General features: G+C 39.4%; 1 protein-coding gene across 2 annotated transcripts in view; it reads right to left on the bottom strand.

Moving 5' to 3' along the window:
• AP1G1 (adaptor related protein complex 1 subunit gamma 1) overlaps positions 1–19445 on the bottom strand; it is a 76385-nt gene extending 56940 nt beyond the window's left edge. For both annotated transcript variants that reach the window (XM_004763438.3, XM_045076269.1), the window contains exon 1: positions 19099–19445. The gene's annotated coding sequence lies outside the window, so the exon portion shown is untranslated. The remainder of the gene's footprint in view (positions 1–19098) is intronic.
• Positions 19446–23027: the final 3582 nt, after the last annotated feature.

Genomic DNA, 23027 nt, shown 5'->3' with positions numbered 1-23027 from the left:
TCCTGGGATAGAGCCCTGCCTCGGGCTTTCTGCTCAGCAGGGAGCCTGCTTCCCCACCCCCACCTTGCCTACTTGTGAACTGTCAAATAAATAAATACAATCTTAAAAAAACAAAAAACAAAAAAACCCTGATAAACCTAGGGCTAGAAGATAAAAGAGAAGTAACACAAATTATCAGTGTCAGTAATGACAGGGGATATCACCACAACCATTAAAAAGATAATTAGGAATAATTAGGTGATACCATGGTATCAAAACACACACAATTGGACATTCATATGGAAAAAAACTGAACTTCAACCTAAATCTCATACCTTACACTATTAACTATTAACTCAAAATGGATCACAGATCTAAATGTAAAACAAAACATACAACTATAAAAAACTGTTAGAAGACAGAGAAAATCTTTATGACTTGGGGTTAGACATTATACCAAAGTCACACCCATAAAAGAAAAAAATTAAAAACTGGATTTATAAAAAATTACAGACTTTTGTGCTATGAAAAACATTGTTAAGAAAATGAAAAGACCAGTTACAGACTGGATATGCAAATCCAACAAAGGACTTGTAACCAGACTATAAAAGTAACCAGACTATAAAAAGGAACTCTCAAAACACCGCAGTCAAACCCATTTTTTTTTTCCAAACCCAATTTTTAAAAATGGGCATTAGGGGGCGCCTGGGTGGCTCAGTGGGCTAAAGCCTCTGCCTTCAGCTCGGGTCTGATCCCAGAGTCCTGGGATCAAGCCCCGCATCCGGCTCTGCTCAGCAGGGAGCCTGCTTCCTCCTCTCTCTCTGCCTGCCTCTCTGCCTCCTTGTGATTTGTCAAATAAACAAATAAATCTTTAAAACAAAATAAAATAAAAAAAATAAAAATGGGCATTAAGTTTTGAGAATCTTGAATTCAGAAAGCAACAGGATCAAAGTCTTTAATCAAGAAAATAAAAAAAAGTTTAACACTTCAGGACCCATTAACTACAGTTGACAGAGAAAACAGTATCATAAATGATATCATTTATATCCATTTCAAAGGAGGCAGGGAGAATGTAAAAAAATATGGAATCATGGGGCGCCTGGGTGGCTCAGTGGGTTAAAGCCTCTGCCTTCAGCTCAGGTCATGATCCCAGGGTCCTGGGATCAATCATACCCACCACCCCATCAGCCTCTCTGCTCAGCAGAGAGCCTCCTTCCCTCCCTCTCTCTCTCTCTGCCTGCTTCTCTGCCTACTTGTGATCTCTGTCAAATAAATAAACAAAATCTTAAAAAAAAAATACGGAATCAGAAGTTAGCTTCATGCATCTCTTCTTTTTGCCTCCTTATTCAATTTGTCACACTATCCCATAGATGACCTAAGAAATAGGGAAACACGTTATACCAAAAAGTTGCCAACCACTCATTCAACAAATATTTGCTGAGCCTTCTCTATGTCAGGCATTGAGATAAATGCTGGCAACAGCCAAGGTCATGATCTCTAACCTTAAGAACTCAAAAGTCTACTGAGGAAAACAGATTTTTACAATTCCAGCAATATAAAAAATCAGCAAGATCTCTTTTGGCTGACCAGTGACAGAATAGAAAATTATAATTATGGTAAGCTAAAGTGTGTCATGGCCAAACTAATTCAATATATTTAGAAAATTTTTCTTTTGCAAAATAAGTGCCCTCTTGATTAAACCAACAACTCCAAAATTCCATGCAGAAAGGGATCTACAGCACAGTACCAGTCCTCAATTTTTCATCCAAAATCTTTAAGAACAAAGCTTAGAATTTTCTGAATTTTAGAAAGGTAATGCACTGCATATATTACAGGTCCTTACTCGCCCAGTACGTCTGGGACAGCAGTTCCATTATCAAACAATATTTCTGCAGCAACATATATAAATATTCACACCAAATGAGAAAAAATAAATACTACAGCCTCCTGTCTGGTCACATCAGATTTTAACACTAGAAGAATTAAGAAGAACCCTTGTGTTTTGTTTTTGTTTAATTTCAGAATCCAATGACCCTAATCATTGTTTAAAATGATGACCGTGGAGTGCAATCACCTGAGTTTGAATCCCAGTTCTACCACTTGCCAACTGTGTGTCCTGAGCAAATGACTTAACATCCTAGAGCTTTCATTTCCTCATCCGTAAAATGGGGAGAGTACCCACCTCAAAGGACTGTTACAAGAATTAAATGAGAATACATTTAAAATCCTTAGCACAGTGCCAGACACATAGTATGCACTAAACAAATGCTGGATGTAATGGCTGATTATATACACTATCCTTGAATAAATTAATTCTGAGCAAAAATAAGGTAGAGAAAGATATAGTGCTAGTATTTTATAAAGATTTAAAATGTATAAAAGAACCTATTCTTTAGAGATACAAAACTGCAGTAAGAATAAGAACATGCACATGAAACATAGACCAAAAAGTGGCACATCTGGAAACGGGAATATGATGAGGAATAGAGTAACACACAGGAGGCTTCAATTATACTGGTGTTTTATTTGAGAGTAGGTAGTGGTAAATGAATATTTATCCTTATCCTCCAAATATTTTATGTCCGAAATGTTTCGTATTAGAAGATTAAATTCAGAGGCGCCTGGGGTTGCTCAGTCGGTTAAGTGTCTGCCTTCAGCTCAGGTCATGATCCAGTCCTGGGTCCTGAGACCCAGGTTCCTGGGATCCAGTCCCACATCCAGCTCCTTGCTCAGCAGAGAGCCTGCTTCTCCCTCTGCCTGATGCTCCCCCTGCTTGTGCATGCACGCTCACTTGCTCCCCCCTCTCCAACAAATAATTAAATAAAAATCTTTTAAAAATAAAATAAATAAAAGTTAAATTCAAATACATCTAATCTATGTAGTGACTATTGTAGACCTCATAAACTGGAAAACACAACCTACTGGCTCTTAATATAATGTTGAAGATTTCCTTACTTTTTAAGAATTTTTACTTGCCTTTCAAAATACTCAAAACCACAAGATTCCTTAAAATACAGTAGTTTAAACATCTATTACTAGTAATAACGACGAACTATCCTGTTTTTAAAAATAAAGGATGAATATGGTGTATAGTGATGACTCAGCTAAACAGGACATAACTCAAAACACATCTTATAATCTCATGGAGCAATACAGAGAGTATCACATCAATATAGTAGAACATCTACTTTATTCTATTTGCAGGCTCTAATTTACAAATTAGAAAACTAGAGAGGAAACAGAGGAGAGTGGGAACCAGGAGACAGAGGCTGTTTAAGGGAAGAACACTGATGGTCGCCCAAGTGTCATCTAACAGTAAGGGAAGAAACAGCAGCAGCAGCAGCAAACGCAAACAAAACCTGTATTTAGCAGAAACAAGTATCCAAACATCACAGCAGCAAGATTAATAAACTCCACCGATTTGCTATACAAACTGTGCCTACAGATAACAATACTGTATTATACAACTGCAAATTTGTCAAGAGTAGAAATTGGCTTGCATTCTTACCATAATTTTTAAAAAGTTTGTGCCCTTTAAATAATAGATTTTTATCCTATAAAAATTTTCCATGATTAATCAAAAGGAAAAGATCTATCCCTTGCAAATCTCTGCCTTTGGGTTCCGTAAGAATTACCTTAATTTATCATTTTTTTACAAATCCAAAATTAAAGTCTTTATCTTAAATACACACACACAACATAGTAATCTGAGCCTATTGGTATACTGGCAAAAAGCATTCAAGTCTCCCTAAAGTCTTAAGAGTATTAAATAACAAAGAGTACTGTAATTGGTTTTTATAGTAAGACCCTAATTTATCAAGAAATGGTAATAATAACATCAACATTTAGCATTTAATACAGAGGACAGAAAAACCTTAATATAAAATTTTATCCTAACATCAAATTATATAGATTAAATATGTACATTAGTGCATTTATGTGTATTATGAAATTTATAATTCAATCCATAATGCATTTATAATCCAATTACAGACATTAAATATTGATATGCCTCAATAAAGCTGTTTTTTTGAAACTAAGATGACAATCATATGAAAAAAATTATACCTGTGGAACAATTTCTAAAAATTACATAGTATAGTTCAGACACTGTCTGTTCTTATTAATTTAACGACTTGGCCCATCCAAGACTGAGAAAGATACGTGAAGTCTACCACTACAGGGGTGCCTGAGTGGTTCAGTCAGTTAAACACCTTCCTTCAGCTCTAGCCATGGTCCTGGGATCAAGCCTCTCATCAGGCTCTCTGCTCAGCATGGAGACTGCTTTGCCCTCTCCCTCTTGCCCCATCCCCACCCCGCTCGCAATTTCTCTCAAATAAATAAATAAATAGAATCTTTTTTTTTTTTTTAATTAAGGGGTTTGTGGGTGGCTCAGGCACTTATGTGTGGGATTTTGTCTTGGGTCATGATCTCAGAGTCCTGGGTTGAGCCCTGCACTGGGCTCCCTGCTCAGTGGGGATTCCGTTTGTCCCTCTTCCTCTGCCCCTTCCCTTCCCCCTGCCATGTTCTCCACCTCTCCCTCTCTAGTAAGTAAATAAAATCTTAAAAAAAAAAAAAAGTTTATGGGGCACCATAGTGGCTCAGTCAGTTAAGTGGCTGCCTTCAGCTCAGGTTATGATCCCAGGGTCCTAGGATCGAGTCCCACATCAGGCTCCTGTTCAGTGGGGGGCCTGTTTCTCCCTTCCCTCTGCCAACCCCCTTGCTTGTCCTTTCTAGGACAAGCAAATAAATTTTTTAAAAAGAATTTTAATTAAAAAACAGAGTCTGGGTGCCTGCATAGCTCAGTTTAAGTGACTGCCTTCGGCTCAGGTCATAATCCCAGAGTCCTGGATCAAGTCCCGCATCGTGCTCCCAGTTCCGCAGGGAGTCTGCTTCTCCCCTGTCATGCTCTCTCTCGCACTCTCTGTCAAATAAATAAATAAAATCTTTGGGGGGAAAAAAAAAAACATAAAGTCTACCACTATAATTGTTTTTGTCCATTACATTTAGTATTTTTTTAAAGATTTTATTTATTTGACAGAAAGAGAGAGAGAGCACAAATAGGCAGATCAGCAGTCAGAGGGAGAGGGAGAAACAGACCCCCCACCAAGCAGGGAGACAGATGCAGGACTTGATCCCAGGACCATGGCATCACAACCTGAGCGGAAGGTAGCCGCCCAACTGACTGAGCCCTACATTTAGTAATTCAATAGTTGTATTCAATGCCTATGTGTCCATCTGTTTTGTATTTACATAGTTGGTATATTTAGTAAAAATTAAATGTCCTTTTTTGTCCTAAAATACTTACTAGGGCAAAGATGGGAAAGGAACACAGAAAAATTAAAATTCTAACTTGTTAAAATATAGAGATCGTGGATAAATGTATTTATTTCATTAATGGCTATTTGTTAAATAACATTGAGGAGTTCCTGGGTGGCTCAGTCAGTTACGCGTTCAACTTTTTTCTTCTTTTTTTAAAAGATTTTATTTCAGAGAGAGAGAGAGAGACAGCAAGCGAGCACAGCAGGGGGAGCAGCAGAGAGAAAGGGAGAAGCAGACTCCCTACTAAGCAGGAAGCCCGATGTGGGGCTCGATTCCAGGACACAGTGATTATGACCTGAACCGAAAGCAGCCACTTCACTGACTGAGCTACCTAGGAGCCCCTAAGCATCCAACTCTTGATTCTGACTCAGGTCACGATCTCAGGATCATGAGACTGAGCCCTGCTTCAACACAAAGCATGAAACCTGCTTGGGATTCTCTGTCTCCCTCACCTTTTGCCTCTCTCCCTTTACCCAACCTACACACACTCTCTCTCTCAAAAAAATAAAATAAAAAATAAAAAACATTGAAAAATAAAGAGAACACAAGCAAGTGAGAATTTAATTTCAAATGTTTCTATCCAAAATGTAAACAAAATTAGGTTTTGGAACTTAAGCTAAATTAATTACTTTATATATCCAAAAAATAACCAAAATCGTGAATGCTTACTATAGGGGGAAAAAAGAAACACAAAAGACAAAAAAAATAATAATAATAATGACTGCATATGTTCCAATTCTCCTAAACATTATTCCAAAATGGAGAAAATGGTTATTTTCCAAACTCTCCACAAACCTCTGATATTTTTAAAAAGATTTTATTTATTTGAGGGAGAGAGAAAGAGAGAAAGTGCGCATACACATGCTTGTAGGACACAGGGCTCAATCCCAGGAGAGCGGGACCACCACCCAAGCTGAAGGCAGACGCCCATGACCAACCTACTGAGCCACGCAAGCACCACACAAATCTCTTTAATTGATAAAAATTCTCCTCATACTGCAATACTAACCTCAGACCATGATTACCTTTTTTTCTTTGAAATGTGTATTATCCCACTCAAATAGAAGCTCCTAAAGGCCAGATCCCTGTGAGTCTTATTCATCCCTGTATTCCCCTTATCTAAGGGCAGGAACTTGAGAAACACTGTATTTAAATGAATCCTTAATGCTAGAAGAGTCTTGAATAAAGAAAATGCACTTGTCCTTTCCAAAGCAAACAAAGAAAAGGTGCGCTGGCTACTTACCAACAGCAACGGGAGGGAAGGCATCAGGACTCAATGCAGTCCTCTATTCTACCCTCTCAGTTAACTTTCTTTCTACTTCTCAGCTCATACTACCTGGCTTTAAGCTCAGAACCACTGTCAGCCCAGTTAAGAACATATAACCAAATAGCTGGGGCTCCTGCTGTATGTTGTCCTTCTTTCCCCAAATGTGAAGCTATGTGAGCTCTAATCTAAAAAATAAAAAATAAATCCTAAATTAAAAGCAATTTCTCAATATTAAAATTACCTCCTTTTCTAACCAACGCAAAATCTGTACATGAAGTCTTTCTTGCTTAACAATGAGAAAAGATTCAAGAAATTAGATTTCAATTAATTTTGCCAGTGATTACCCTATAACATCCAGTCACAGATTTAAGTATGGCTAAGAACACTCAAGAGACCTAAGTTAACACTAGGCAAAACCCTACAGAAGTTACTGTGCTCTCTCACCCACATTTGCCACGTGGCCTTTTTTTTTTTTTCAAATTAATAACAATACTTTTATTTTTTTAAAGGTTTTATTTATTTATTTATATGAGAGAGGGGGAGAGGAAGAAGCAGACTGAGCACACAGTCTGGTACAGAGCTTGATCCCACGACCCTGAGATCATAACCTAGGCCGAAATCAAGAGCTATTGGCTTAACTGACTGAGCCACCCAGGGGCCCCTTTCCACATATATTTATATGTATATTTAGATTATGCTCCACAGAGAAGTCTTATTTCAAATTTTTTATTGTATATGATATCTGAATTGGTTAATGCATTTACAACTTAGAAAACACTGACCAGGGACACCGGGGTGACTCAGCTGGTTGGGCAGCTGCCTTCAGCTCAGGTCATGATCCCAGCATCCTGGGATTGAGTTCCATGTAGGGCTCCTTGCTCGATGGGGAGCCTGCTTCTCCCTCTCCCTCTGCCTACCACTCTGTCTGCCTGTGTTCGCGCGCTCTCTAACAAATAAATAAAATCTTTTAAAAAAAAAAAGAAAAGAAAAGAAAACACTGACCAAACTAGTAAGAAAGCTTACACCAAACTGATCAACAGTATTAAGCTTTGATCAGACTTTAACTTTCCCATATATCTTATAGAGACCAATTGTCATTCTGGCTTAGCTGGGTTCTTTTCACCTTTTTTTTTTTTTTTAAGATTTTATTTATTTATTTATTTATTTATTTATTTGACAGACACAGATCACAAGTAGGCAGAGAGGCAGGCAGAGAGAGAAAGAGGAGGAAGCAGGCTTCCTGCTGACCAGAGAGCCAGATCTTTTCACCTTTTTATGTTTCAGTGGATTCCATTGAGTACTGGGGGCAGGGAGGGGGAAGCAGTGCACATCTATCTACCCTGTATGAGGAAGTGTGCTGCTTATAGAAGGGAAATGTTTTACAGAGTGAAAAAAAAGGGAGAGCAATGTTAGTCCATCACTATTTGAATAAGAGAGACTGTATCTGGGGATAAGTATTTTGGTCACTGCAAAGGTAAACACCATGTGGGACAGGGATAGTTCCTTCAATGGGTTTCACCCGGCCTAGAATAATGAAACATTCAAGACCATTCACTTTATATGCTCTGGCTTCAGGCTCATAATGCAACTCTGTAACTATCAATCATCTTTCCAAGTAGCTTGTCTCCCAAATACCTACACATAAGGAAAAGGGAGCCCTGGAAATCACAGGTAATTAAGGATAAAAGCACAGCCCCTTGTGAATCACAACACTTATTCTAACTCACATCAGTGAGTTTGATTAGGCTAAATCACCCCAAAATAATACTAAAATGGAATTTTTCCATCTTCAAGGCTAAGGAATAGACTGTGAAATGTGTGACCACATCAATACACCACCACACTCTGTCTAGGCAGCCAGTTGGCATTCCTCTAAGAAGTCCTAAACTCAATTCTGCCTAAACTGACACAGTAATTACAGGAATCTTTTTAAATTATCCAATCAAAATTCACTGAAACTGAGAATTTAATAGATGTATATAAATGCAAATATGCCTCCTGGACAATTTAATTGCATAAAATGCATGAATATAAAGTCCAAATAAGGGGCACCTGGGTGTCTCAGTCGGTTAGGTGGCGAATTCTTAATTTTGGCTCAGCTTATGATCTCAGGGTCCTGGGATCAAGGCCCACATCAGGCTCCACACTCAGGAGGGAGTACACTTGAGAAGTCTCTCTTCCTCTGTCCCTCCAACACTCTTTTGCTCTCTAAACAAAGAAACAAATCTTTTTTTTTTAGAAAGGCCAAACGGGACACCTGGGTGGCTCAGTAGGTTAGGCCTTTGCCTTTGGCTCCGGTCATGATCCCAGGGTCCTGGGATTGAGCCCCATATTGGGCTCTCTGATAGTCAGGGAGCCTGCTTCCCTCTCTCTCTCTCTGCCTACTTGTGATCTCTGTCAAATAAATAAATAAAATCATAAAAAAAAAAAAAGAAAATTTCTACTCTCAACCCTAAAATTGGCACACACACACACACATAAAAATCCTGAAGAGCCCACAAATATCAAGAATTGTATCAAAATTCCCAAAACAAAAATTTTGTTTTTAAAGCTATGCCCCAAAGGGTACAATAAATGTTAGAGATAGACTATCTGTGCTTTGTATGAATACAGATGCCTTTTTAACTTCTCTGTATTTTCTGCTTTTATTTTTTTTAAGATTTTATTTATTTATTTGACAGACAGAGATCACAAGTAGGCGGAGAGTCAGGCAGAGAGAGAGGGGGCAGCAGGCTCCCCACCGAACAGAGAGCCAGATCCCAGGACCATGAGATCATGTCCCAAACCAAAGGCAAAGGCCTAACCCACTGAGCCACCCAGGTGGCCCTATTTTCCTCTATCTTTTAAATAATAAACGTTTATTTTAGCAATAAATCTTGCTTCAAAAATTCAAAATAATAAAAATCAGGAAAACTGTGAACTTTCAAAATAAGAAGACAGTATTAGTATTCATCCTGGAAGGACATAGTCACATTTACCTTAAGGCATTTTCTACAGGAGAACATTAGAAAGTTTATTTCTAATCACTAGAAAGTGATTTCATACTAAAATAATAAAGTTTCCCTAAATATTCTTCACAAACCCAATTTCTGTTAATTCTGGATACCAAGAAAGGAGAGGAGAGGATCTAGTCCACAGGAAATTAAAGATCATTTTTAACCCATGTTTCTGACACTAGTTAGAAATAGATGGGGGGGAGCACCTGGTAGCTCAGTTGGTTAAGCAGCTGCCTTCAGCTCAGGTCACGATTCCAGGGTACTGGGATCAAGCCCCGTATTGGGCTCCCTGCTCAGTAGCTTCTCTCTCTCTGCCTGTCACTCTGCTTACTTGTGCTCTCACTCTAATGCTCTGTCAAATAAATAAGTAAAATCTTTAAAAAAAGAAAAAGAAAGAAAGAAATGGGTGGGGAGGGGTGCCTGGGTAGCTCAGTCAGTTAAGCATCCAACTACTAATTACAGATCAGATCATAATCTCAGGGTCATGAGATAGAGTCCTATGTCAGGCTCTGCACTGGGCATGGAGTCCGTGTTAAGATTCTCTCTCTCCCTCTCTTGAAGAAAAAAAAAAAAGAGAGAGAGAGAGAGAGAGAGAAAGAAAGAAAAAAAAGAAGCAGACAAGGAAAAATCCCATTAGCAATAGTATCAAAAACTGTAAAATGCCTAGGAACAAATTTAGCAAGAAAGGCAAAGAACTACATGAAGAAGACTGTCAAATCGATGAAACCTTTACTGAAGAACCTAAAACTGAAACAGGACCTGAACAATGGAAATTCATCATAAGGAAAAATTTCGGTCATTAAAAATGTCAGTCCTCCCAGGATTAATATGTGAATATATTGCAATTCCAAACAGTGGGCTTTTGTGAGGTTTACTGAACCCAACAGATTTATTTTCTGTCAGTAGATGTAAAAACAAATGTTCAAGAATAGTTAAGAAAATGAAAAAGTACAGCGAAAGGAGTTTTTCTTTCTTTTTTCCCCTTAAGATTTATTTATTTTAGAGAGAGAGAGAGCACGAGCGGGAGGGGTAGAAAAGAGGAAGAGAGAGACTCTCAAGCAGATGCCACACTAAGCACAGAGCCTGATGCGGGGCTTGATCTCATGACCCTGAGATCACCTGAGCCGAAACCAAGAGTCCAAAGTTTAGCTTAACCAACTGTGCTACTCAACTGCCCCAAGAGGAGTTTTCTTAACAGAGGGTAACTTTTTATAAAACTAGTACACTCAAACAGTAAAATAATAGTAAAGAGAAAAAAAGAACCAGAAACAGAGCAAACATATATGGGAACATAACCTATAAGATGGCATTTAATTGGGGTGCCTGGGTGCCTCAGTTGGTTAAGTGTCTGCCTTTGCTCGGATCATGATCTCAAGGTCCTGGAACAGAGCCCCACTTCAGGCTCCTTGCTCAGAGGGGAATCTGTCCCTCTCCTGCTGCCCCTCATCCTGATTGGCCATGCTCTCACTCTCTCTCACTTAAATACATAAAATCTCTCTCTTTTTTTTTAAAGATGGCTTTCAATTCACTGAGAAAAAGACAGTTTAATCCTCATGTAGCCAGCTCTCTATACAAAGGAAAACCATACAAGACCCACTGCTTCTTATCCTATAAAGGTTAATTCCAGGGGCACCTGGGTGGCTCAGTCAGTTGGGTATCTGCCTTTGGCTCGGGTCATGATCCCAGGGTCCTGGGATTGAGTCCCGTACTGGGCTCCCTGGTCACTGGGGAGCCGGGTTCTCCCTCTCCCACTGTCAAATTAATAAATAAAATCTTTTTTTTTTTTTTAAAGATTTATTTATTTATTTATTTGACAGAGAGAGAAATCACAAGTAGGTGGAGAGTCAGGCAGAGAGAGAGAGAGAGAAGCAGGCTCCCGCTGAGCAAAGAGCCCGATGCGGGGCTCGATCCCAGGACACTGAGATCATGACCTGAGCTGAAGGCAGCGGCTTAATCCACTGAGCCACCCAGGCGCCCTAATAAATAAAATCTTAAAAAAAAAAAGAGTTAATTCCAGATGAATAAATACATATGTCATACAACAAAGAATTAATATATCATAAGATATTCCTACAAGATTTAAAAAAAAAAAGGGGGGAGAGGAAAAACAACTTAAAAGAAAAATGAACCAAGGACATGAACAGAAAATTCTCAACAAAGGAAATTCAAACAGAAAAAACAAACAAACAAACAAACAAAAACATATCAACAGAGGCTAGCTCTAATAATGGCCAGGAAAACTGAGACAAACTGAAAGAAGACTCATCATCTGGCAGACGAGTAAAAATTAAATTATTTACATCTAAGGGTGTTATGCTACAGAAAACCCATTGCTAGGGGAGGTAGAAATGACAACCTACTTATAGAATAATCTGACAATAAAAACATTTAAAGTATATTCCCTTTAACCCAGAAATCCCATCTTGGAGAATCTATTCTGCCGAAATAAAAGTTGTAGCAAATAAGGTGACAGGTACAACGATGTTTACAAATACATAGTTTGTATTAACAAAATCTAGAAACAACTTAAATGTCCTTAAGAAAATCACTGAGGGGCGCCTGGGTGGCTCAGTGGGTTAAGCCGCTGCCTTCGGCTCAGGTCATGATCTCAGGGTCCTGGGATCCAGTCCCGCATCGGGCTCTCTGATCAGCGGGAAGCCTGCTTCCCTCTCTCTCTCTCTGCCTGCCTCTCTGTCTACTTGTGATCTCTGTCAAATAAATAAATAAAAATCTTTAAAAAAAAAAAAAAGAAAGAAAGAAAGTCAGTCAGTCGCTGAATAGGGGGCACCTAAGTGGCTCAGTAGGTTAAGGGTCGGACCCTTTATTTCAGCTCAGATCATGACCTCAGGGTCCTGAGACTGACACGGGGCTCCACGCTCAGCTGGGAACTGCTGAAGGATTCTCTCTCCCCTGCCCCTCCTCTTCCCCATCCCACTCCCCACACACTATCTTTAAAAATAAATAAATCTTAAAAAAAAAAAAAAAAACTTGCGTAAGTTATGTATGGTACACATTCGTGTTATGAGACGGAACAGGGATGTTTAAAGAACAAAACTGAACGACATTTACTAACCAGGATGTGTTAAGAGAAGTTTGTTACAGAGTAATATAATAAGTATGATGTCCCTTTTGTAAAAATAAAGCATCCTTATAAATGTGCACATTTAGGTTACTATATACAACACCTGACCAAGCATGGAGAGAAATCCTGAAGTACATCCATAACCTGATAAAATAGCTGGGTAATAACAATGAAGAGACTGAGGGAAATTAATAACTTTAAATATGTTTTTAGATTTTTTAATTATCATAATGGAAACCTATTATTTTATAAATTAAAAAGATAAGATTTTAAAAAACTCTTAGCACTATAAAAGTATATTATTCAAACAGGAGAAGAGAATCAGAAACAATTCATTGAACTGCATCAACATATTTCCATTGGGGGTAGGGGGAGACACATTCTCAACTTACTATCAGCTTCCTTAGCAAAATGAGTTACATATTAAGTATTCAAAAGAAAGAAGATAGGGAAGAGTGGGATTCTTTGCTGCCACTTGAAACTTTTGCAAGAGTTTGAGTAAATCACAAAGAAAAAAGAATAATGCCAATTTCAAAATTAAACATTTAAATAATATTGGCAAGGACACAGATATGAGGTTTCATATATGTGTTCTAAATCTGAAAATAAACTTCACTGACATCAACTCTACAGGTCATAAGTAAATGACCTGCAGTAGCTTCTCATAACTCAGGACCCTGACTGCTTTTAGCTCTGGCATCAACCAGTTACCATATATCTGAATACCTGAATAATTTTTCCATATTATTTTCATTCATAACATCTATTCCATGGAGTAGCTACTAGGGGCCAGTCACTGTGCTATGTACTATGGATGTCATAAATTAGATAGCTCTTGTCCTCTGAAAACTCAAGGAAAGTTAGACAGTTGAAGTACTTTAAAGAAAGTGCTACACCCCTTTGCCTGGGGGTAGAGAGGAAGGAAGAACACATTCACTAGGTAGAAGGGAGAAAAGAAAAGCATTCCAGGTATAGGTACAACAGGTACAAAGAAAATGGAAGAACATGAAGTATTAGAGGAACAGTATTAAAAAAAAAAAAAAAAAAAAGTTCTGTGTGTAGGGGCAATTGGCTGGCTCTGTCCATATACCATGTAACTCTTGATCTTGGAGTCGCTGAACTCAAGCCTCACCTTGGGTGGAACAGCGCTTACATTTAAAAGTTTAAAAATAAATGATGTTCAGGGGCACCTGGGTGGCTCAGTGGGTTAAGCCGCTGCCTTCAGCTCAGGTCGTGATCTCAGGGTCCTGGGATCCAGTCCCGCATCTGGCTCTCTGCTCAGCAGGGAGCCTGTTTCCCTTCCTCTCTCTCTGCCTGCCTCTCTGCCTACTTGTGATCTCTCTCTGTCAAATAAATAAATAAAATCTTTTTTAATAAATAAATAAATAAATAAATGATGTTCAGTATGTGTAAATAAAAATAATACAACCAATTGCTAGTAAACTACTTCCCTAATTCTACTTTCTTAAATAGTCAACACCATTTACTAACTTTCATCACGGAATGTTTCTAAGGAAACCGTAAAGCCCAACTTTCACTGGTAGAGACAAACACATATTTAAAAAACATGACGTATCCAAAATACTACCAGAAAAAGAAGCTCTTCTCACAACAGCTTATCTTCAATAAATCATACCCAAAACCTACTATCTATAAAAATATTATTCTCACTTAGTTTCTCCACTCAGCTCAAACCAATGTTTTCACCATATTTTTTTTAAAAAAATATGTTATTTATTTATTTGACAAAGAGATACAGCTAGAGAGGGAACACAAGCAGGGGGCATGAGAGAGGGAAAAGCAGGCTCTTTGCTGAGCAGGGAGCCCGATGTGGGGCTCGATCCCAGGACCTTGGGATCATGACCTGAGCTGAAGGCAGATGCTTAACAACTGAGCGAGCCAGGCACTCCTCTTTTCACCATATTTTAAAAGGATCACGTTTTCAAAAATATCAAAAAGTGGGAAGGGAACCAAATCCTTTGTGCAGACTTTAAAAATGAATTTTTAAAAATTAACTTCCCTTCCTTTTCTTCAGCTTCAAATGGGATAATTTCCCAATAGTGACATTTAGTAAATAGCTTCACTAAAATGAGCTGTAAAAACACTAATGGAACTCCTTTTGAGTTGTACAACTATATGACTATTTACTAAAGTTAGATCTTTTAACCCAATAGTGTACATCATCTATTCTAATCAGTCTCATTTTTAAACCAAAGGTTTGTGAGGGGAGTGCAAATATTTTACAATCCCAAAGATCTAAAATCATGTCTTTCTCATATTTGCTCTTCCCCAAAACCCGTAACATTAACTGCAAGGCCAAACAAGCTGAAAAGCCTAGGATGCTCAGTAAAATACAAGAAAGATAGGTGAGCAAAGCAACTACCTATCAGGTTACACTATGATTGCTGCACTGTGACAACAGAGAAAGGAGGTAAAAACTACTTGCCTTTAAAGATGTCTTAATTTATAAAGTGCAAAGGTCACGTATGTTTTCATCATCTTTTAAAAGACAATTACTTTTTTTTCTTTTGAAACCTATTTTTCACTGACAACATTTATAACTCAACTTTCTCTCTCCAATTGTCTAAGCAAGCCAAAAAACGAAACAAAACAAAACTTCCAAGTACCTAATGAAAAATCATTTCTCATTTCAATCACAGTATCTTACACCTTGACCTTTTTATACAAAAGTGTTAGTTAATGCTGACTCAACAAGTCTGGCAAGTGTGAGGGTTTTTTTCACTTCTGGACCCTTCAAACTTTGACAAGAGATGTTTTAGTAACCAAGACTCACGCCAAATTAAATTATTCCTCCATGCCAAACTGTGTTATTACTCCTTCAGTGAAGGAGGAAAAAAACAAAAACAAAAACAAACAAAAAAACCTTATGTGTATTTTCAAGATAGAAATGAATGTCTTCACAGATACAAAATTTTCTATACAAAAAGGCAAATGGAAAAATCCTAATACTTTTTAACAAAGATACAACTTTATTTTTTTTTAAAGATTTTATTTATTTATTTGATGGACAGAGATCACAATGAGGCAGAGAGGCAGGCAGAGAGAGAGGGAGAAACAGGTTCCTGGCTGAGCAGAGAGCCTGACAGAGGGCTCGATCCCAGATCCCAGGACTGAGATCATGACCTGAGCCGAAGGCAGAGGCTTAACCCACTGAACCACCCATGCGTCCCAAGATACAACTTTAAAAACCTATACACCCAGAAATATGAGAGCTTAAATAAATCTGTATGTTCTCTTAATTTTAAAATTAGTTGTTACTTTAAACCTTATCCTGCATGAAAGGAACTGAGTAAAAGTAACAGAGGGATGAAGACATCAAAATCAAGAACTCACAACAATTGATAAAGCTGAGAACAAATGAATTTTAAGGACCAAATATAGCTAAACAAGTAGTTCCAGTTTATAGAAGGCTAAAGTAAAAGTTTTATATTCTCTGAAGCTAAATCTAAGAGCTTTAAAGTTTTGCTTTCAATTAAGTTCTGCTTTATACACAAAATTTTTAAATCCTCATCAAATGCAAATAAGGGGATTAGGCATTTCGAAAATCTGTTTTGGTATGTAGTTTCCTAATACATTTTTTTTAATTAAAAATAATCTTTGGAAAATACTCAACTTTTTCAATACGTATAGACTTTTAATAAATCACCAAAAAAACCTGGGGTCACCTGGGTGGCTCAGTCAGTTAATGGGCGCCTTTAGCTCAGATCATGATCCCAGGATCCTGAGACAGATTGCCACATCAGGCTTCCTGCTAGTGGGGAGTCTGCATCTCCCTCACCTTCTGCTCCCTCACTTGTGCACACTCTCTCAAATAAATAAGTAAAATCTCTAAAAAAAATAATAAAAATAAATCACAAAAAACCTGGAGGTGCCTGGGAGGCACAGCTGGCTTAAGATCCAACTCTTGGTTTCAGCTCAGGCTGTGATCTCAAGATGGTGAGATGGATCCCCAAGATGGGCTCCACACGCAGTGCAGAGACTCCTTGAGACCCACTCTCCCTCTGCCCCTTCCACCTGCCCTAGAGCTTTTCTTGTGTGCATGCTCTCTCACTCTCTCTCCCAAATAAATAAATCATAAAAAACTTGGACTTTTGTCACTAATTTCAAGACTACGTTTTAAAATAAACAGGGGGCAAATTATCACCAAGGTTTTGCTGACAATTTTTGTACTTTATAGTTTCACTCTAAAATTCACTATTAAGGGGCACCTGGCTGGCTCAGTTGGTAGAGCATTCAACTCTTGATCTCAGGGTTTTTGAAGTCGACCCCCAAGTTAGGAGTAGAGTTCACTAAAAAAATAAACCAAAATTCATATTTGGTTCAAATCTAGAACTGGTAAAAGGGAAACAGATCAAGGAACAAGAAATTGCTCCCAAAAGAAAATGAACTGAAGTTACCTTAACAATAATGTTTCTTTCAAGTATAATCCTACAACCCTAGACAAACTGGACATTCAAATATGTGATCAATCAACAGTGCACTAAACAGCATTGTGGTTATAATTTGTAAGGCAAAAGGACACTTTCCAAATGAATACAAACCACCTAAGAATGAATAATGTTTGACTATCAATACATTATACCACGAAATGAACAGAGTTAAGTAACACCTACCCGATAGCTCTTCCAATAACCTTGTTTTAAAAAATGTAACTCAGAAATGGAACATTTCAGTAACAATTACAAGGAGATATTTATTCAATGAATAAGCATTCCATAGATGTGATAGTTCCTTTATCCAAAAGAGAAACTCCCTATCCCGAGAGTAAATACAGAAACACTAACATAATTTTGAAAAGTCTCTTTAAATAACAAGAATACTATTTACAATGAAAACATTCAGTCTCCTACTGAGACAACATATGACCAGTACAGGAATTTATCTACCTGGTGATAAGAATAATGCACTTAGACATGGATTAGAAGTATTAAAAGGTTTGATCCAAGTTCAAGTTATAAAATTTTTTCTTCACTGCCTTCTTCATCCCCCTACAGGAGTCCATTAAGTTACATATTTAAATTTCAACTGTCACTAGGCTGTAATCTCAAATAAGCTCTCTTCAGCAGGTTAAAAAACCCAGGATGAGATGAAATAGAGGTGATTGAATCACACTCGCCTAACTTGAAATGTAGGAAATAATCAGTGAATTACTGTGAAATACTTTTTATTCAAGCATGCCATAATGCAAACATACTTTAAGAACAGCATAAAAGTGGTGAGATTATAGATACCTGGAGAGTCTACATTTTTAAACCGAAACTTGAGGTATATAGTCTGACAAGTATTATAGGAGAACAGCAGAAGTGAATATCCAAAACTCAACTAACCGCCCCCCACACACAAAATTCAACACACAGTCAACTTAAGTATTTTTCAGAATCAGTCAGCAAAGATCATAACCTGCAAGTTAAGATCACTAAGAAATCTTCACTCCTCTCCTCTGTTAAACTAATCCTTACAGGAGCCAAAAAAGTTACTTCCCTTTCTGCGGACGTCGGATTAAGATTCTTCTCGGGCAGTTTTCATGCCCAGGGATATAGAACACCAAGACAAATACAGAAGTGTCGGTAAGCACCAAAAAGCCAAGTCTTCAGCACAAGGAGGGAATTCACAAATGAGGAAACATTTGACGGCCTCCTCCCTACACCCCTCCCCAAAGCCATTTAACCAGCTTTCCGAACATTTACTGGGGAAGCATACTCTAAGCGAGTGGTTCGATGGCTCTCCTTCACCAAACCCTAACAGGGAAACATAACCAATCGTCCCGACTCTTCCAGACAGTCAAGAAAATAGGGAGGATTATTAGAAACTGCCGTCCGCAAGACCAAGAGTTTGAGAGAAGGGTAAGCAGGACACTCGCAGCTGAGTTAGGGAGTGGGGGAGGGACCCTAAAAATTAGGAAAGAAGTTGGTTGGAAGGGTAGAGAGAGGCGAGGGCAATGTCCGGTTCGGAGAGGACGGCACTGCAGAGCAGACAGCGATTAATTGAGCATTATGAGGAGCTAAAGAGAGTTCTACGAAAGACCTGACCCGAGTACAAGATACAAGAACGCTGATACGTGGCTCAGAGAAGACACGCGGGGGTGGGACCCGCCCCGCTAACCCCAGGTCCCTGAATGAGCCCTCAAAAGAGGATCGAAGCCCGAGAAAGTCAATGGGTCCAAAGGAGGCCCGCACCGGCCGAGCAAGGCCACAACACAGAAGACACCCGCGCGCGGAGCCTCCTGGTCCGAGGCCTCGGGGTGGCCCTCAAGAAGTCGGAGCAGCCCCTGGGGCTCCGGGCCCCTCCTGGGCCAGCCTCTGTCCTCTCTTCTCACCCCCCAAAGCCCAGGACCGGACCTCTGGTACTGACAGAAAGCTTCCGGCCGAGCGCTGCCGGCAGGCATGGGGCAAAAGAAGCAATACGTTCTTAGCGCCGCGAGTGACACTCACCGGCCCGAAACCTCGAATGAAACCAGCAGCTCCGGGGGCGGCGGCAGCAGCGGCAGCAGGAACCGAACATCCAAAATGGCGGCTCCCTCGGCCTCACCACCGCGACTGCAGGCGGAAGGATCCTTTTAGGAAGGAGGAAGTTTTTAACTAACTTCACACAGTATAGCAGAAACTGTGGTCCCTGTCTTCCTCTTCTTGTCGATTCCGTGTTCCCTGGCTGCAACTTCTTGTGCCCCCCCTCTCCTATTATCCAAGAACTCGGACCCCGCCGAGGACTATTTGCCAAGGAGGAGGTGACTGCTCCTAGCAGAGCGACGCAAAGCGTAGCAAGGTACGGGGCGGTCACTGATGACGCGAGACGCTGCTGCCGAGTCACCGCTGCGAAGAGTCTGAGAGAGAAAGATCCGGCTGACCCTCGAAGCCTCCGAATATTGGTTCCGCTTGTGGGGGAGGAGGAGGCTGGGCATACCAGGAAGCGGCGGGGCCACCTGAAGAGGGCGGGGCTACCAAGGTGGCTGAGGAAGCGGGCGAGGTGAGGCAGGTGGCCACTGGGACTTAAGGCACAAATATCCCAAACTATCTCCTGTTGTGTTTGAGTCCTTAGCTTTCTCTCTAGGTTAACTTCGGGAACATACTCCAAGTGGTCTCGGATTCTCTAGATTAGATTAGAGAATGATACAGAAGAATGGATTCCAGTTCCAGTACCATCGCTCAACTCCTGCATTGGACAAGTCATTTAAGTGCTTCAGTTTCTTCATATATAAAAACAAAGGATTTGGACTAGTGAGGGTTAAAACCCTTCCAGAGTGGGCTTTCTGACCATGTCTCCAACAACTAATGACCTGAGCCAAAGACAGTCTACCCAGACAGTTCCTGGCTTGATAAATAATTACTAACGCCTGACTCAAATATTTTCCACGTGAACGGTAAAGAGGGTCATGATACCTTGGCCCATTTAAGGGAAAGGTGACCTACCTAAACTAAAGTCCTTCAGGTAGATTGGCAGTAAAGTAGTCCTGAAAATGAATAAAGTACTGTACCTGGCTGGATGCCAAAAAGAACTGTACTAACCAAGGGTGCCTGGGTGGATCAGTGGGTTAAAGCCTCTGCCTTAGGCTCAGGTCATGTTCCCGCTGTCGTGGGATCCAGCCCCGCATCGGGCTCTCTGCTCAGCGGGGAGTTGGCTTCCTCCTCTCTCTCTGTCTGCCTCTCTGCCTACTTGTGATCTCTGTCTGTCAAATAAATAAATTATATATATATATAATTTATATATATATTTATTTATATATATATTTTATATATATATATTTTATATATATATAATTTATTTATTTGACAGATATATATATATATTTTTTTTTTTTTTTAAAGAACTGTACTAACCATACATCTTGAGTTTAGGACCTATTATAGACAGGAGGTTGTGCTTTTTTCCTTAGGCACATTTATTTGGGGATTTCAAAATATTTTCCAAAAATTGAATGGAGGAGGAGCTCCCGGGTGACTCAATGGGTGAAGCCTCTGCCTTCCAATCATGATCCTGGGTTCTTGGGATCCAGCCCTTCCAGGGCTCCCACCTTAGTGGGGAGATTTCATCTTTCTTTGCCTTTCCCTACTGCTCCTGTTTCCTCTCTCTCTTTCAAATAAATAAAATCTTTTTTAAAAAACTGAACTGAGGGGTAGCCTGGGTGGCTCAGTGGGTTAAGCCTCTGCCTTCAGCTTGGGTTGTGATCTCGGGGTCCTGGGATCAAGCCCTACATCGGACTCTCTGGTGGGCAGGAAGACTGCTTCCCCTCCTCTCTCTGCCTGTCTCTCTGCCTTCTTGTGATTTCTCTCTGTGTGTCAAATAAATAAAATCTTTAAAAAAAAAAAAAAGAGTGAATTGAGGAGGTCAATCTATACAATTTCACTCCTGAACTACTAGGACTTACCAAGTGACTGGAAACAAAGTCCAGGGGCATGATAATAGTAATTAACATTTTTATTATTAAGTATTGATACCACATTGTTTATAAAAGCATTTTCCTAATTTTCTAATTTGACCCTCCCACCAACCTGCTAAATCAGACTAGACAAGCATAGGTAACTTAGTTTTACAAAAAAGGAGACCGAGGTGCCTGGGTGGCTCAGTCAGGTAAGCAGGTGCCTTTGGCTCAGGTCATGATCCCAGGGGCCTAGGATAGAGCCCCAGGGCTCCTTGCTCAGCAGGGAGTTTGCTTATCCCTCTGTCCTGTGCTTGTGCACACTCTCACTCTCTCTCTGACAAATAAATAAAATCTTTTTCAAAAAATGAGACTGAGGCTCACAGAAAGTGTTACTGAAAGACCTCCCAGCCCCTCCCACACTGGGATTCTGCTACATGGTGCCACCTTCTGAATTAGAAAAGAGGACACACCCACCCACCCCCACATCCACACTCAAGGTAGAATCAGTCCAAATGGTCTGAGGAACAGAAAGCTTATAGAATTCAGTTGCCTCATACCCCCAAAGCACTACTATACAGTGCAGCCTTGGATCATGCATCTACTCAGTAGTAGCATAAAACTGGAGAACATGGTGATGTCACTAAAAATATTCCTCTGAAGTATAGCTAGGCATGAATACATTAAGAACAGTTTGGGTGGAGGGTACCTGGGTGGATCAGTTGGTTAAACGTCTGCCTTCGGCTCAGGTCATAATCCCAGGGTCCATTGCATTGAGTTCTGCAACTGGCTCCTTGCTCGGCAGGAAGCCTCCTTCTCCCTCTGTCTGCCGCTCCCCCTACTTGTGTGCTGTCTCTCTCTCTCTCTCTGACAAATAAATATACAAAATTTTTTTTAAAATAAAAATTAAGGGGCGCCTGGGTGGCTCAGTGGGTTAAGCCGCTGCCTTCGGCTCAGGTCATGATCTCAGGGTCCTGGGATGGGGTCTCTGCTCGGCAGGGAGCCTGCTTCCCTATCTCTCTCTCTCTCTCTGGCTGCCTCTCCGTCTACTTGTGATTTCTCTCTGTCAAATTAATAAATAAAATCTTTAAAAAAAATAAAATAAAATAAAAATTAAAAAAAAACTTGCAGGTTACAAAGCAGTTAAGGTATTTTGTTTGTAACATCACAAAAATTTGCTTTGAGCTTGAATTTAAGTGTTTAACACTGCAAACCACAAAAGAAAAATTAAACTATCTTCCTAAGAAAGAGGCAGGAACTTTTCTAGTACCATGCCAAGCGGCAGAACATTAAGAGAACATGATAGACAGTATAAAATGTAAACTCCCTCCATGTATCTTTTTACTTATATTTATAATTACCAAACTCCTCCAATGCAACAAAAAATAAAAGCAATTGACCCAGTAGAGAGCATGGTCATCATTATCCTAAGAACTTTGGTTTCTGTGGCTAGCCATTAAAGTTTGGGAAGACTTACTCCCTGTCTAGTCAAGCATAATCCTCAGTTTCAGATAAATTACAGCACATCAATAAAATAGAATGCTATGCTGTCAATAAAACTGAACCTCTAGTTCTATCTTTACTATCATGGTATGACAAATCAGAAAAAAACATTACAAAATGGCATTATAATAATATTGTAGAAAGTGTATATGTACACAGAAAAAAGTTGAAGGACAAAACTAAAATGTGAAAATGGTTATCTTTGGATGGTGAGATTAGAGAGGATTTTACTTTATTACATTTTGGTTTTGCAATGAGCATGCTGTACTTTTGGGGGGAAAAAAAGACTTGCTTTTGGAAAAAAAGTTCTTATAAGATAATGCAGTTGACAGATCCAAATCCTAAAGGAGATCTTTGTTTTTATTTATTTATTTATTTATTTTAAAGTTTTTTAGTTTTTTTAGTAAAACTCTATACCTAATGTGGGTCTGGAACTCAGGACCCTGAGATCAAGAGTCATATGCTCTTCAGACTGGCACCCCAGGGGATTTTTATTTTTATACA

The sequence above is a fragment of the Mustela putorius genome, unplaced genomic scaffold (genome assembly GCF_011764305.1).
Source record: "Mustela putorius furo isolate JIRA1106 unplaced genomic scaffold, ASM1176430v1.1 tig00000174_pilon_pilon_pilon, whole genome shotgun sequence".
In the NCBI taxonomy this organism is placed as follows: domain Eukaryota; kingdom Metazoa; phylum Chordata; class Mammalia; order Carnivora; family Mustelidae; genus Mustela; species Mustela putorius.
The sequence above is the reverse complement of the archived record's forward strand: the minus strand, read 5'-3'. Positions and strand labels throughout refer to the sequence as shown.